This window comes from Physeter macrocephalus, chromosome 7, assembly GCF_002837175.3.
Source record: "Physeter macrocephalus isolate SW-GA chromosome 7, ASM283717v5, whole genome shotgun sequence".
NCBI lineage: Eukaryota > Metazoa > Chordata > Mammalia > Artiodactyla > Physeteridae > Physeter > Physeter macrocephalus.
Genome location: NC_041220.1, coordinates 65,536,953 through 65,553,681, shown reverse-complemented (window position 1 = coordinate 65,553,681; position 16,729 = coordinate 65,536,953). Strand labels below are relative to the sequence as shown.

The following is a 16,729-nucleotide window of genomic DNA, read 5'->3' as shown; positions in this document are numbered from 1 at the left end:
AACGAACCTACATACTGTTCTCCATAGTGGCTGTATCAATTTACATTCCCACCAACAGTGCAAGAGGGTTCCCTTTTCTCCACACCCTCTCCAGCATTTATTGTTTATAGATTTTTTGATGATGCCCATTCTGACTGGTGTGAGGTGTTACCTCATTGTAGTTTTGATTTTCATTTCTCTAATAATTACTGATGTTGATCATCTTTTCATGTGCCTTTTGGCCATTTGTATGTCTTCTTTGGTGAAATGTCTATTTAGGTCTTCTATCCAAGATTAATCATAATTTGTGATATTTCATACCTTTATTCTAAATTCTTTTTGAATAATAGTATAGTTATAATAATTATTGATATAATTAATTAATATAATTAATAATTATATTGAGATTGGGAAAAAACCTTGGAGATATTATTGTCTACTCTCTTCATTTCACAGATGAGAAAACTATACCACAGAGAAGTTAAATGATATGTCCCAAACTGTAGTTAATTTTGTTCAGAGAGAAACTTAGACCCAGTTCAAACAACTTCTAGTTTGCTACTCTTTTCATTCTACCCTTTAATTGAATGTAATTTCTCCTGTCTTCATGCACATAGGTAATTCATGAGGAAGTCATAGACCAGTTGTCTCAGGAGAATAAATATAAGCTCTAGCTGCTTTATAAGATGACAGGAAAAATCACGTATTTGGAAAGCACAGGAGAAGTTTAACTCTAAGGCTGAGAAAAAAGACTTGATCAAATAATACATTTGTATTATGTAGGATGTAAATAATACATTTTATTGTATGTAACACTTACTGTTAACAGGGCTAACAAAACTGGCTTAGAAACTAATGCCTCTCCCTTTACCATCCATCCTTATGGATTCTGTCAATGTGCTTTTGGGGGGGATTGTTTTGGGTATGAAAGTATTATTGTATTTATTGAAATTACAAATGCTGAAACTTTTATATTCAGCTCACAAATTTTATTCTATTTATTAATTAAATTTTATATATCATTTTTATCTTATTTTATTTATTTATTTACTTTTGGCTGTGTTGGGTCTTCGTTTCTGTGCGAGGGTTTTCTCTAGTTGTGGCAAGCGGGGGTCACTCTTCATCGTGGTGTGCAGGCCTCTCACTATCGCGGCCTCTCGTTGTGGAGCACAGGCTCCAGACGCGCAGGCTCAGTAGTTGTAGCTCACGGGCCTAGTTGCTCCGCGGCATGTGAGATCTTCCCAGACCAGGGCTCGAACCCGTGTCCCCTGAGTTAGCAGGCAGATTCTCAACCACTGCGCCACCACGGAAGCCCTATATATCATTTTTAAAGTTTGGATAAGAGTTAGCTTCCTATACAGAGCAAGTTAAACATCTTAAGACATTTTAAACGGCAATTATAAATGTAATATTTTTACTTCTTTTTAGGTGTTTCTGTTGTCAGGCTTAATGAACAAAACCACTTTGAATTCTTGAATATTCTTTTAAATCTAATAAATTAAATATGCAAATACCAGTAACTCTTAAGTTCCTTTAAATATTCTAACAATACATAAACTAAGGCATTTTCTACTTAAAATCACCAATCTAAATTATATATTTATGCATTTTAAAATGAATTATGAAATGAATTATACTAATAGGTTATGTTCTTTAAAATAGTAGAAGTACACAAAATACAAAATATGTAGAGATTCCTAAACCACAATTATTATTTTCATGGGTTTATTTTAGATATAATTCTCTGAAATAGTTAAAACTCAATTTTTAATCTTCCTGGGTTTAAGGTAGGTTTACCTACTACATAAACATTTATCAAATCCTAAGACACTTTAGGGATAACTTCTCACATATGTAATGGCTCAGGTTATTAGCTGAGGTGAGGACTGGATTCTTGTTTGCAATGCCAATTATTAGAAGGATTTCATAATGTAAAGAGTTTTCTCTCCTAGTCCACGTAGTCACTTCCCTGCCCTGCTTATGGAAATCATTATTCCTATCTGTGTGGCTTGACTGAATTTGGCATTTCTTTGGCTGTTAACATAGTTTGTAAATCCTTTGAACTTGACAGACCTTCATTCATACGTGTCTGTTTGGTAGAACCTTTCAACTCTTTTTTTAAAAAAAAATAAATTTATTTATTTATTTATTTACTTATTTTTGGCTATGTTGAATCTTCATTGCTCTGTGCAGGCTTTCTCTAGTTGCAGTGAGCGGGGGCTACGTGAGCGAGGGCTACTCTTTGTTGTGGTGCGTGGGCTTCTCATTGCGGTGGCTTCTCTTGTTGCGGAGCATGGGCTCTAGGTGCGTGGGCTTCAGTAGTTGCAGCACGTGGGCTCAGTAGTTGTGGTGCTGGCTCTAGAGCTCAGGCTCAGCAGTTGTGGCGCACGGGGTTAGTTGCTCCGCGGCATGTGGGATCTTCCTAGACCAGGGATTGAACCTGTGTCCTTTGCATCGGCAGGCGGATTCTTAACCACTGCGCCACCAGGGAAGTCCCAGAACCCTTCAACTCTTAAAGCTATAAAAATGACACCCAGTCAAATCCTGGAAATCTCTTGTCTTTGGGTGTTTATTTGATCACACAGTTTAGTCTTTGTATTTCCAGGTTCTTGGATTTCAAGCCACAGAAATTGATTCTAGCTAACTTAAGCAAAAAATGAGTTTGTTTGAAGGATATAGCTAGTTCAAAATAAGAGGAAAATTTCAACATCAGGCTTCAAGAATCAGTGACCACCCCTCTCCCCGAGTAACAGGATCTAAAGAACTCTTTCTCTACCCAACCCCCAGGAGGTTCAAGAAGAATAATCTCTATCCATTTTTATTTGTTAAGACTCTACACAAGATTAAAAATCTTAGGTGAATGAGTCAAATGCTAACCCTTGGGCTGGGAAGTCCCCACAGGAAAACAGATGCTACTGTCTGAGAAGTAAACAAACTAAAACTGAGAAGGCTAATGAAGGTGGCTCTACAGTCTTTGGGGACAGAAATTATTTGCATGGCTCTGAGTCCTTTCAAACCACTGAAAATAGACCCTTTGGGTAATCACTGGAATGCCAGTAGTGTTGTAAACCTAATCTCATTATTTAACCAATTTTGATATTATTGCTATCCTAAACAGAGCTCATGATAGAAAGCAAACTTACAGCAGTGTAACTTTTCTACTAAAATTGACTCTCATATCACATAATCCTTACATAAGTAACAAGTTACTTGTCTGGAAGGAAAATAAGGCCACATAAATTATAGGGTCAACCCAATTGCCTTTGGCTGAAAAACATGATAAGTCTACTCCCTGAGGCATTCAGAGTGTGATAGGTCACCAGTGGTCACTGCACCAGTTGTGCAATGAACAACTGCTTCTACACTGCGTCAGCAGCTGTTGGATGAGAGCATGTTGATTACTCAGGAAAGAAGAATTAGTCATTATAGTAGCCACCATCATAGAATCAGCATCACCTACTTTTGATGGTAAGCATGGCACATTCTTCTTATTAACTCAGTGTGACATCACAAGACTATTATACTGTAAAAGTATGATTCTATTGGCATTTGCATTAAAATAGGCATCCATTTTCCAATATTACATCCAAGTAAGACTATGATCTTCAATAAATTTATTTTGACTATAACTTGCAATTTTTTTTTGTTTATTCCACTTGACATTGGGTATACAGTTGCTATTATTTAAGTAATATTTTTGTGCTTATAAAACATCCAGAGAGATTAGCTAGTAATTCTTGTCCTTAGCTGTGGCAAGAGTTCATTAAGTCAGTCAGAGATCCTTGTATTATTTCATTTCCTTGATGCTAATAAAAATATATATGCCCAGTTATAGTTTAAAGCCCAGTGACATCATATTTTAAATTATTTATCCTTTAAAATATTATTTCAAAGCTATTTCTGGGCATAGAGTCATCCTACCTTAGGTTATATACTGATAATTAAATAAGGGTAGGCTTGACCATTAGAGGAGAACTTTGACAGCAAAGGCAACATTGAAACACGTAAGTCATTTTTACTATATGTCAACATATTAAATAAAGCCATAATAATAACACAGTAAAGCTACAATAGCTTTGAGGAAACTAAAGAGAGCTTTGTGGATTTTACTCTTAATAATTCAAAACATCAGTATGAGGAAGGTCTTATGAGGGCCATGATTTCACATTGGAAATGAAGCTGGTTGTGTAATTAACTAGTAAATTCTCTGGTCTGGTGCAGACCAGAGAATGTGGGATTCTATGTCTTTGGTAGGGAGGGTTTTTTTAGGTTGAAATATCTCCATTAGCTAATTATATGTTTGTGGTTGGTTACATGTTAGCTGTCCACTAAAAATTTGAACTCTTTTTTTCTTGTGTGGTATTGTCAATTGGAGGAGTTATCTGGGCACCTCCTCCTTGCTTTCAGAGGTGGCAAATAATCAGTCCTTTTGAACTGAGTGTGACCAGAAGTGATTTGTGTCCCTTCCAGACTGGGACATTTTATTTTATTTTATTTTTTATTTTTCCTTCCAGTTTTATTGAAATATAATTGACATACAGCACTGTATAAGTTAAAGGTGTACAGCATAATGATCTGACTTACGTACATAATGAAATGAGCATCACGGTAAGTGTAGTGAACATCCATCATCTCGTATAGATACAAACTTAAAGAAATGGAAAAAAAAAAAGCAAAGACAACATCATGTGTTAAAGCCCCTTGACTAAGAAAAATATATGGCATTTGGTAACCAAAAGAAGGTAATGGCTAATATATTATTTTATTTATAGTATTCTTTAGTAGACAAAGTATTAACATTTTCAGAGTGGTTTGACCTGATGGCTCTTTGAGGTTGAGCATTGGTTTCAGTACTATCTGAAGTGTGAAGCTAATGAGGATAGTTAGTATGACCTGATTGGCTACGTCTTTTTTTTTTTTCTTGAAAAAATGTTTATGTCAAGGTGCTAAAGCATAGGTAATTTTAGAACTCCAATTAAAATAATATTCTTAAGTCTACAGAAAAAGCAAATCTAAAGCTTAAACTCCGGGACTTTCCACATTCCAACAAACTACTAATTGATTAAACAATTCAATTACAATAATTGAGTAGAAGAATATTATCTACAGAGTGAAGTCAGAAAGAGAAAAACAAATATATATTAATGCATATATGTGGAATCTAGAAAAATGGTACAGATGATCTTATATGCAAAGCAGAAAGAGAGACACAGACATAGAGATCAAACATAGGGATACCATGAGGGAAGGGGGGGTGGGATGAACTGGGAGATTGGGACTGACATATACACACTACTATGTGTAAAACAGATAACTAATGAGAACCTACTGTATAGCACAGGGAACTCTACTTGGTGCTCTGTGGAGACCTAAATGGAAAGGTAATCCAAAAATGAGGGGATATATGTATATGTATGGCTGATTCACTTTGCTGTACAGCAGAAACTGACACAGTAGTGTAAAGCAACTATACTCCAAGTAAAAAGAAAAAAAAGAATATGATCTACAGACTGCCTGTTCATAGACCTCCAAAAGGATTTAACCACTTTCTTCTGGTTTTAGGCTCACACTATGCTTCCACTCCCCATTTTATTCTCTTTATCTCCTCTATTGGCATTAATTAGTTCGTAAGCAAAAGCTACAAAAGTCAGTTTGAAATTTATTTCATTAACTTAAAAGATGAACAAAATGTGTACTTCAAATCTTATTAAACTCATTTATCTGAAACATGTTTACACAGAGGACAAACAGATATAGGATTTTAAGTAACTTATGGTAGAGTCCACTGTCCATTTAAAAATATGATTCTTTCTTTCACAAAAACTCTGCATTAAAAGACAAAAAGAAAAAATTTCTTTTATACTGCCTAAGAGCTGGATGCATACTTCTGATATAAATTTATTTCATTGTCAACTCTGATGCTGAAGCTGGGAGGCACAAATGTTCATAGTTCAGTTAAATGATGCAAACAGAAAGCTTCTGTTTCTCTCAGATACAAATGAGAAACCTCCATTCATGTCTCTTACAGTAGTACCACATCCTTGATTCTCATACCAGGTCACTTCTTCTTCTTTCCTTTCCCTTTTTTACTTCCCTCTCCCTGCTGAAGACTTTGGTCACCACCTCCTGTTTTTTGTGTCCTTGTTTTCAGTTTAGGTATCATTTCTGCAGCATACAACATTACTGACTTACCTCAAGAAATACATTAAATCCAACTGCTGAGCATACATCTTGAATCTCTGTAGCTGTAGGATTTTCAACAGCCTTACTTATGGGGATTCGCTGCCCCTCCGCTATGGTCTTCTTGTTATTTAAATAAGCAGGATAGATACAAATGAACCTGTCCTGGTCGGCGGGGACCTCGCAGCAGCGCAAGCCATCTTCACCCAGCCCCCAGGCCAAAGCTGCAGGAAAAACCCGGCCTGAATTCTGCTCGGAGAATTCCCTGGCTACGTATTTCTTTTGTAAGCTGTCCTGTTGTTGTATCAGACTAGGAAGAAGCCAGCTAATTATGAACAGACTTTTAGTAGCTGTCTTTTATTGGTGTGGGCAATGATGCATCTCTGATTCCATGGCAGTATCTGTTTTAAATATTTCATCCTATTATTTTTTCACATAAATGCACCTCCAAATCAGAACCAAAATTGGTCAGGTCATGTTGACCCCACTTTATTAATTTTCCCCTTCACTTTTCCTTCTCCTCATTTTCTTCCTTCTAAAATACAGTTATATCCAAAATGAACATAAATAAGGAAACACAAGCTTTAAATGATAAATTAAACAAGATGGACTTAATTGATATTTAGAGGACATTCCATCCAAAAACAACAGAATAGATTTTCTTCTCACGTGCTCATGGAACATTCTCCAGGATAGACCATATCTTGGGTCACAAATCAAGCCTTGGTAAATTTATGAAAACTGAAATCATATGAGGTATCTTTTCCTACCACAATGCTATGAGACTAGATGTCAATTGCAGGAAAAAATCTGTAAAAAATACAAACACATGGAGGCTAAACAATACACTATTAAATAACCAAGAGATCACTGAAGAAATCAAAGAGGAAATCAAAAAATATCTAGAAACAAATGACAATGAAATCACGATGACCCAAAACCTATGAGATGCTGCAAAAGCAGTTCTGAGAGGGAAGTTTATAGCAATACAATCCTACATCAAGAAACAAGAAACATCTCAAATAAACAACCTAAACTTACACCTAAAGCAATTAGAGAAAGAAGAACAAAAAAGCCCCAAAGTTAGCAGAAGGAAAGAAATCATAAAGATCAGATCAGAAAAAAATGAAAAAGAAATGAAGGAAACAATAGCAAAGATCAATAAAATTGGTTCTTTGAGAAGATAAACAAAATTGATAAACCATTAGCCAGACTCATCAAGAAAAAAAGGGAGAAGACTCAAATCAATAGAAGACTGCACCAGGAAGAAATAGAAAATATGAACAGACCAATCACAAGCACTGAAATTGAAACTGTGATTAAAAATCTTCCAACAAACAAAAGCCCAGGACCAGATGGCTTCACAGGCGAATTCTATCAAACATTTAGAGAAGAGCTAACACCTATCCTTCTCAAACTCTTCCAAAATATAGCGGAGGGAGGAACACTCCCAAACTCATTCTACACCATCACCCTGATACCAAAACCAGACAAAGGTATCACAAAGAAAGAAAACTGCAGGCTAAGTTTTTCTGTGAAAGAGAAATTAAGGAAACACTCCCGTTTACCATTGCAACAAAAAGAATAAAATACCTAGGAATAAACCTACCTAGGGAGACAAAAGACCTGTATGCAGAAAACTATAAAACAGTGATGAAAGAAATTAAAGATGATGCCAACAGATGGAGAGATATACCATGTTCTTGGATTGGAAGAATCAAATTTTGAAAATGACTATACTACCCAAAGCAATCTACAGATTCAATGCAATCCTTATCAAATTACCAATGGCATTTTTTACGGAACTAGAACAAAAAATCTTAAAATTTGTATGGAGACACAAAAGACCCCGAATAGCCAAAGCAGTCTCGAGGGAAAAAAATGGAGCATGAGGAATCTGACTCCCTGACTTCAGACTATAGCTACAGTAATCAAGACAATATGGTACTGGCACAAAAACAGAAACATAGATTAATAGAACAAGACAGAAAAAAAAGAAAGCCCAGAGATAAACCTACACAGCTATGGTCCACTAATCTATGACAAAGGAGGCAAGGATATACAATGGAGAAAAGACAGTCTCTTCAATAAGTGGTGCTGGGAAAAATGGACAGCTACATGTAAAAGAATGAAATTAGAACACTCCTTAATACCATACACAAAAATAAATTCAAAATGGATTCGAGACCTAAATTTAAGAACAAATGCTATAAAACTCTTAGAGGAAAATGTAGGAAGAACACTCTTTGACATAAATCACAGAAAGATCTTTTTTGATCCACCTCCTAGAGTAATGGAAATAAAAAGAAAAATAAACAAATGGGACCTAATGAAAGTTCAAAGCTTTTGCACAGCAAAGGAAACCATAAACAAGACAAAAAGACAACCCTCAGAATGGGAGAAAATATTTGCTAATGAATCAATGGACAAAGGATTAATCTCCAAAATATATAAACAGCTCATTATTAAAGAAACAAACAACCCAATCCAAAAATGGGCAGAAGACCTAACTGTTTGTGGGAATGTAAATTGATACAGCTACTATGGAGAACAGTATGGAGGTTCCTTAAAAAACTAAAAATAGAATTACCATATGATCCAGCAATCCCACTACTGGTCATATACCCAGAGAAAACCATAATTCAAAAAGACACATGCATCCCAATGTTCATTGCAGCACTATGTACAATAGCCAGGTCATGGAAGCAACCTAAATGCACACTGACAGACGAATGGATAAAGAAGATGTGGTACATATATATACAATGGAATATTACTCAGCCATAAAAAGGAACTAAATTGGGACATTTGTTGAGACGTGGATGGATCTAGAGGCTGTCATACAGAGTGAAGTAAGTCAGAAAGAGAAAAACAAAGATCATATATTAACGCATGTATGTGGAACCTAGAAAAATGGTGCAGATGAACCGGTTTGCAGGGCAGAAGTTGAGACACAGATGTAGAGAACAAACATATGAACACCAAGCGGGGAAAGCCACGGGGGGGTGGCGATGGTGGTGGGATGAATGGGGCGATTAGGATTGACATGTATACACTGATGTGTATAAAATTGATGACTAATAAGAACCTGCTGTATAAAAAAATAGATAAAATTAAATTTAAAAATTAAAATAAAAATCAGTAGCATTTCTATACACTAACAACAAATCATCTGAAAAAGAAATAAAGAAAACAACCCCATTTACAATAGTATCATAGACAAAAATACTTAGTAATAAATTTAACCAAGGAGGTGAAAGAGCTCTATACTGAAAACTATGACATTGATGAAAGAGTTTGAGGAAGATACAAGTAAATGGAACAATATCCCATGTTCATGGATTGGAAGAATTAATGTTATTAAAATGTCTATACTCCTCAAAGCCAGCTATAGATTTAATGCAATCCCTGTCAAGATTCCAATGGCAGTTTTTACAGAACTAGGAAAAAACTATCCTAAAATTTGTTTGGAACCACAAAGGACCCCAAAAGCCAACATCTTGAGAAAGAAGAATAAAGTGGAAGCATTACATAGCCTGATTTCAAACTATATCACAAAGCTATAGTAATCAAAACAGTATGGTATTGGCATAAAAACAGACACAAATACTTAGTAATAAATTTAACCAAGGAGGTGAAAGAGCTCTATACTGAAAACTATGACATTGATGAAAGAGTTTGAGGAAGATACAAGTAAATGGAACAATATCCCATGTTCATGGATTGGAAGAATTAATGTTATTAAAATGTCTATACTCCTCAAAGCCAGCTATAGATTTAATGCAATCCCTGTCAAGATTCCAATGGCAGTTTTTACAGAACTAGGAAAAAACTATCCTAAAATTTGTTTGGAACCACAAAGGACCCCAAAAGCCAACATCTTGAGAAAGAAGAATAAAGTGGAAGCATTACATAGCCTGATTTCAAACTATATCACAAAGCTATAGTAATCAAAACAGTATGGTATTGGCATAAAAACAGACACATAGACCAATGGAACAGAATTGAGAGCCCAGAAATAAACCCATGCATATACACTCAACTAATATTTGACAAGGGAGCCAAGAATACTAAAGGAGACAGTCTCTGCATTAAATGGTGCTGGGAAAGTTGGATATTCATATGTAAAAAAATAGAACTAAACCCCTATCTTACACTACTCAAATTAAAATTGAGTAGTGTAGAAGAAAACTTGGGGGAAAAGCTCCTTGAAATTGGTTTTGGCAATGATTGTTTTGTTTATAACACCTAAAGCACAAGCAACAAAATAAAAAATAAACAAATGGGACTACATCAAACTAAAAGGCTTCTGCACAGCAAAAGAAGCAATCAGCAATATGAAAAGGGAACCTATGAAATAGGAGAAAATGTTTGCAAACCACATATCTGATTAGAGGTTAACAACCAAATTATAAAAAGAACTCATACAACTCATTAGCAAAAAATCAAATAATCCAATTGAAAAATGGTCAAAAGACCTGAATAGACATTTTTCCAAAGAATATAAATGACCAACATGTACATGAAAATGTGTTCAACATCACTCATCATTGGGGAAATGCAAATCAAAATCACAATGAGATATCATTTCAAACCTGTTGAGATGGCTATCATCATAATGACAAAAGATAAACGCTGGGTAAGATGTGGGGAAAAGGAAACCCTTGTGCAGTGTTGGTGGGAATGTAAATTGGGGAAGTCACTGTGAAAAATAGTGTGGAGATTCCTCAAAAAATTGAAGACAGAACTACCACATGTTCCAGCAATTCTCCTTCTGGGTATATATCCAAAGAAAACAAAAGTACTATATTGGGGTTTCCCTGGTGACGCAGTGGTTAAGAATCCACCTGCCAATGCAGGGGACATGGGTTTGAGCCCTGGTCCTGGAAGATCCCTCATGCCGCAGAGCAACTAAGCCTGTGTGCCACAACTACTGAACCTGCACTCTAGAGCCCACGAGCCACAACTACTGAGCCTATGTGCCACAACTACTGAAGGCCCTGCGCCTAGACCCCGTGCTCCACAATGAGAGAAGCCACCGCAATGAGAAGCCCATGCACTGCAATGAAGAGTAGCCCCCGCTAGCCACAGCTAGAGAAAAACCCACATGCAGCAACGAAGACCCAACGCAGCCAAAACTAAATAAATAAATAAATTAATTAATTTTTAAAAAAGTACTATATTGAAGAAGTATCTACATCCCTGTATTTACTGCAGGATTGTTTATAATAGCCAAGATATGGAGACAACCTAAGTGTTCAAAAAATGTGATATATATAAACAATGGATATATTAGATATTATTTAATATATTTAATAAATAAATGAATATTATTCAGCCATGAGAAAGAAGGAAATCCTGCCAGTTGTGACAACATGGATGGATCTTAAGAGCATTATTATAGGTGAAATAAGTAAGACAGAGAAAGACAAATACTGTATGGTCTCTCCTATACATGGTATCTAAAAACCTCAAACTAATAGAAACAGAGAACAGAGTGGTGATTGCCAGATGTGAGGTAAGGGTTGGGAATATGGGTAAAGGTAGTCAAAAGGTAAAATCTTCCAGTTATACGATAAGTAAGTTCAGAGGATGTAATGTACAGCATGATGACTATGGTTAATAATACCATAGGCATATTTGAAAGTTGCTAAGAGAGGAGATCCTAAAAGTTCTCCTCACAAGAAAGAAAAATGTAACTATGTGAGGTGATGGATGTTAACTAGACTTATTGTGGTAATCATTTGGCAATATATACATATATCACATCATTGTTTTGTATTCCTTTAAATTATGTATTTCAATAAAACTGAAAAAATATAAAAAAGAAAAGAAAAGGAGATATTTTTGACTTTTAGGTATACATAATAATTTATTTAGCAAAATACTTCTTTGTTAGTAAATAACTTCAGTATTTTTCTTATCTGAAGTATAACACATTCTGAATTGAAGAAATCAATTAATCAGCTTTTATTATATATTTTTGAATTATTTTTGCTTTGGTTACCCCAAGTTTTGGCAAGCATAGCAAGAGGTTTAAAAATCAAGAGCTTAATTTAATGAATATCATGTTAGATGAACATGATTACTTATAGTCTTAAAGGCCAACCAGCCTGGTTTTTACTAGAATAACTAGAAAAGAGCATCTCAAAGATGAAGCTCTTTCTTTAAAAAATCCTGTCTTATTCTTACTTTAACTAATGCTCTTAACAAGATGTCCTAAAAAAAAAAACAAACAAACAAGATGTCCTCCCTGCTTAAATGTTATATCTGTGTGCTATAGACTGCAAGTTTGTGTTCCCCCCATATCATATGTTCAATCCTAATGCCTAATGTTATGGTATTTGGAGGTGGAGCCTTTTGGAAGTGATTAGGCCATGAGGGTGGAGCCCTCATGCTTGGGATTTGTGCTCTTGTAAAAGGGGCCCCTCTTCTCCCCTGTGAGGACACAGCGAGACGATGGCCATCTATGAACCAGGACACAAGCCCTCACCAGAAATCAAGTCTGCTGGTACTTTAATTTGAACTTCCTAGCCTCCAGAACTCTGAGAAAGAAATTTCTGCTGTTTATAAGCCACTAGTCTATGGTATTCTGTTATAACAGCTTGAACAGACAAAGACACTGTGGAACAATAAATTTTTTTATGAAAGGAAAATAGATACTTTGGCTCCAAGAGAACAAATGGACCAATGACCAATGGCCAGAACACATATGACAACAGAACTCTGACCCACAACCTCTGTAGGAACCAGTTCAGAATGGTCAAGACTTGGTCAATTACTGTCAACTTCCCTATTTTTTTCTCTTGTTTCCAACACAAGACCAACCAAAGAAAGCCAACACACTCCCCAAACTAATCATATAAGATGCCTCGCTTCTAGGTAGCCTCCTTCCGGTTTCCCCATCCAGCAGCTTCCAAACATATCATACCTGAAGCCATCCCTTTTTTTCCCACTATAAAGCTTTCATATTCCCTTACCCATCTTTCAGTCTCTCCCAAACACAAGTGATGGTGTTGACTCCTTTGCTATAGCAAACTTCGAACAAATAGCCTATGTTGGTTCTCATTTGGGTGGTATTTGTTTACTCGTGTTTTCTCTGAGATCCCACCAAGATGCAGTGTGCACTGCTCAATGCTGTGAACCCCAGCCTTCAACCTGGTGCGGTACACACAGAGGCCCCTTGTGCTTGCTGCTCATGACTTGTCAGATTCACGCTGACATGGAAAGTCAGCACCTGGTCTGAACCATGCTCTCTTTGTGTTGCATTCCTTGGCTGTTTAGTCACAGTTTAATACTCAGGTTTTGTTATTGGTTTCCACTTGTTTGGCATCCTTCGTAGAATCAAGCCATTCCTTTTCATCCTTTTCTGCTCTCTTGGGGCTTCCTTTTTGTGTTATCTAATACTGGCAAAGGGTGGACAAATGACCTTAAACAAATCAACGTGTAATAATTTTTTCTTTTTTTCTAGAAGAGAGGGACACAGCAAAGTCACAATCTTCTGATGATAACCAAGGTTATTCTAAATTTGAACTTAATAACCTGTGAAGGGTGGTGGACCAAATACTTACTACCTGTAAGAGACTAACAGATACAAATATGTGACACAACTAATGTAAAGTCTTGGTTCTGACCTTCTGCCATGAACTACTCCTCTTTCCCTGGTTTTCTGTATACCTCTACCAGATACCGCTTCCTTTGTGTCCAGAATGCCTGGTCCTGTTTGCCTCAGACCAACGCCTCATAAACCTTAGGAGTAGTACTCTGAGACTTGTCTGTACAAAGAGACCTTAATTCTATAAATCCTCAAGGCTGGAAATTCTGATTCAGACACAAACTCTAAAACAATGCCACCCTTGATTATTCGGGTATTCTACCTGGGGGAATTACTGACTCATTGTTTATGCAAACCATCAGAGCAGTATGATTCCCACCTGTGGGAATCATACAACTGGAAAAGACTGTAAGAAACTTATCACTAGCTTTGGCAGAGGTATTAATGCTACCACCTCTGTTTTAGATGGAATACAGATTAGTCTCAACACATTCACATGAATAGTGATGAACAGTTGCATTGCTCTAGATTTCTTGTTCACTAGTCATGGTGGCGTCTTTGCCATTGCTAATTCTTGCTCTACTCGTATCAGTGAGAGAACATGGTTGAACAGGTTATACATCACCATAATGAAAAAGATACTGGTTTCTCTAAGGTTGATTCTCATGGTTTATGAAATTGGTTCTTGGCCTGGGTTGAGTGATTGGAATTCCTGGTTCAAGCATTTTACAGGAACTGTTAATTATTCTTGTTGCTATCACAATGCTCGTTATGTCGGTCCATTGCATTCTGCCTCGAATAGCCACTTTCTCATCATATGATCACCATGATTATATAATAAAAAGGTCAAGACAATCTTGCTCTGCAGTTGATTGTGAAGGTGGCTAAACAATCTCTGAGAAGTGGAAGTTGGATCTTTAGCCTTCCATAAATTGGTTACCTTCTGAAAAGTAAGATATGGACCAAAAGGGGAGATGAGAGACTGCATATACAACAGTGGCCAGACCATATCATATATGACAATAGAACTCTGACCCACAACCTCTCTGCAGCAACCACTGCAGGAAGTCAAAGTACAGCCTCTGCAGCAAGTGTACCACAGTGGGCAGGACATGGTCAGTCGCTGTCAGCTTCCATATTTTTTGCCTTTGCTTCCAGCTCAAGACAGCCAGAAAAAGCCAAATATGCTCCCCAAACCAATTACATTTGATGCCCTGCTTTTGTTTTATTTTATTTCATTTTAATGGTGGATACGTATTTTATTTGTTGTGATGACTGAAAAATGTGAGCAGCAATTATGGCAACGTCCATAGAATTTCCCCTGTGGTGTAAAATACAGATAAGACTTTTATAATATTATCCCTCGATAACTGAAGTTCGTGATGGCTGAAATTCTCTGTGGGGCTCAGTGACGCCCTGCTTTTAGTTTTCCCTTCTTCAGCTTCTCAATGCCATCAACCTCCAATCAGATCATACTTGAAGCTTTCCCCCTGCCCCCCATGATCAAGCTTTCTCACTTCCTTGACCATCTTTGAGTCTCTGCTAAATGCAAGTGATGGTGGCTGACTTCCTTGCCATTATAAACTGTGAATAAATAGCCTCATTTGTCCTGATTTCAGCAGTCTTCTGGTCAATGACTTAGCTTTGTTTTAGGATATCTATAATGATGGGCATATAGATAGTAAAATTATAAAGTCAGTCTCAGACATGAAAGGTAACCGTGAGGGATAGTGAGGGAAGGTTCTTTTCTTAAAATGAAGGAAAAGTGGTTTCTGAAAAATTGCCTAGAAATCTTCTGGAAAATATGAAGGGGAATAAAATAAGTGATTTGGTTGGCTTTGTAAAATGACATGATGAAGGTTGAATGGAGTCCTTATTTTTTACAATAAGAAAAGAAAGGGGAAAAAAAAAGTGTTCAGTGCTTTGTGTCTCAGAACAACCTTATCCAGATTCTAAAAGCACTTGGCAAAAGTCATCTGGTATCAAGTATTAGAAATCATTTTTCAAAAATGAGAAGTGAGACCACTGTGGATTTTTCCAGGAGAGGAGAATAAAGATTTTGTACTTTGCCATTAAATATTCTAATAATTATTTCAGTACCATATTAGTCCATAAAGTAGTCTGTACGGCAAGCTTTTATATACTGTATTATGTATGCTAGGTCACTCCTAACAGTACAACAAGACAATTAACAGCTTTTGACTTTTAAATCTAGTCTGTTTCTCTCTACTATGTAAAGAAAGCTGGTACTAGAGTTACATATTTATGTGGAGTGATGTTATGGCTTGAAATAATCCTCACACCTCAACTCCATCCACAACAACTTCTATCATCTTGAATTTATTCTCCTTGCCTTGATTCTATAAATAAAGAAAAAAAAACCTCTTGCCTTAATCTTCATTTTTCTGCTTTAGTCTGAAAAGTGCTTTAATATTATAAATGTGGCTGTAAATCTAATTTTTTGAAGCACAATTTATTGCTTTAGACTCTATCACGATGATATGGAAAAAATGATTAGGTATCTGAAACACAAGTCACTATTACATTATTTTTAAATCACAATTTACTGCTATTATAGTGATTCTTAATTCCCTAGAATGCCTCCAGTGTTATCTGAAATTGTCCAAAAGGTTAATGTTAAAAACAACAGCAGGTGTGTGCCAGGTGTGGTTCTTTCCACAGAGAGACGGGTAGTGAAATGAAATACAAACAGGGCTTAACACTTACAGGAAGGTTGGCGGAGGATCTTCCAATTTTTAAAAGTGGTCTTTCCTTTGCACTCTTGGTTTTTCTCACTGTCAGCGTTAGAGTAGGAAACTGGGCTTGGACACTATCACTGACTGGCGGAATGTTATAGACCAGCACAATTTTGTGTGTGTGCCTCTGGTTTGCTCTTGTATAGGTGTTGCTGTTGTCTGCCTTACTGAGGTGACATAAGAATAAATAACACACTGTACTTTTGAGGTTAAGCTTGTCAACCTGGTCATTATTTCTTTCTGATAATCTTTGCTCACT

General features: G+C 36.3%; 1 long non-coding RNA gene and 1 pseudogene across 1 annotated transcript in view; one reads left to right on the top strand and one right to left on the bottom strand.

Annotated features, from left to right (window-relative positions):
* Positions 1–16,729, top strand: part of LOC129392247 (uncharacterized) — a 40,685-nt gene that overhangs the window by 11,619 nt on the left and 12,337 nt on the right. The gene's annotated exons all lie outside the window — the stretch shown is intronic.
* LOC102984313 (signal recognition particle 19 kDa protein-like) lies at positions 5,716–6,374 on the bottom strand (annotated as a pseudogene).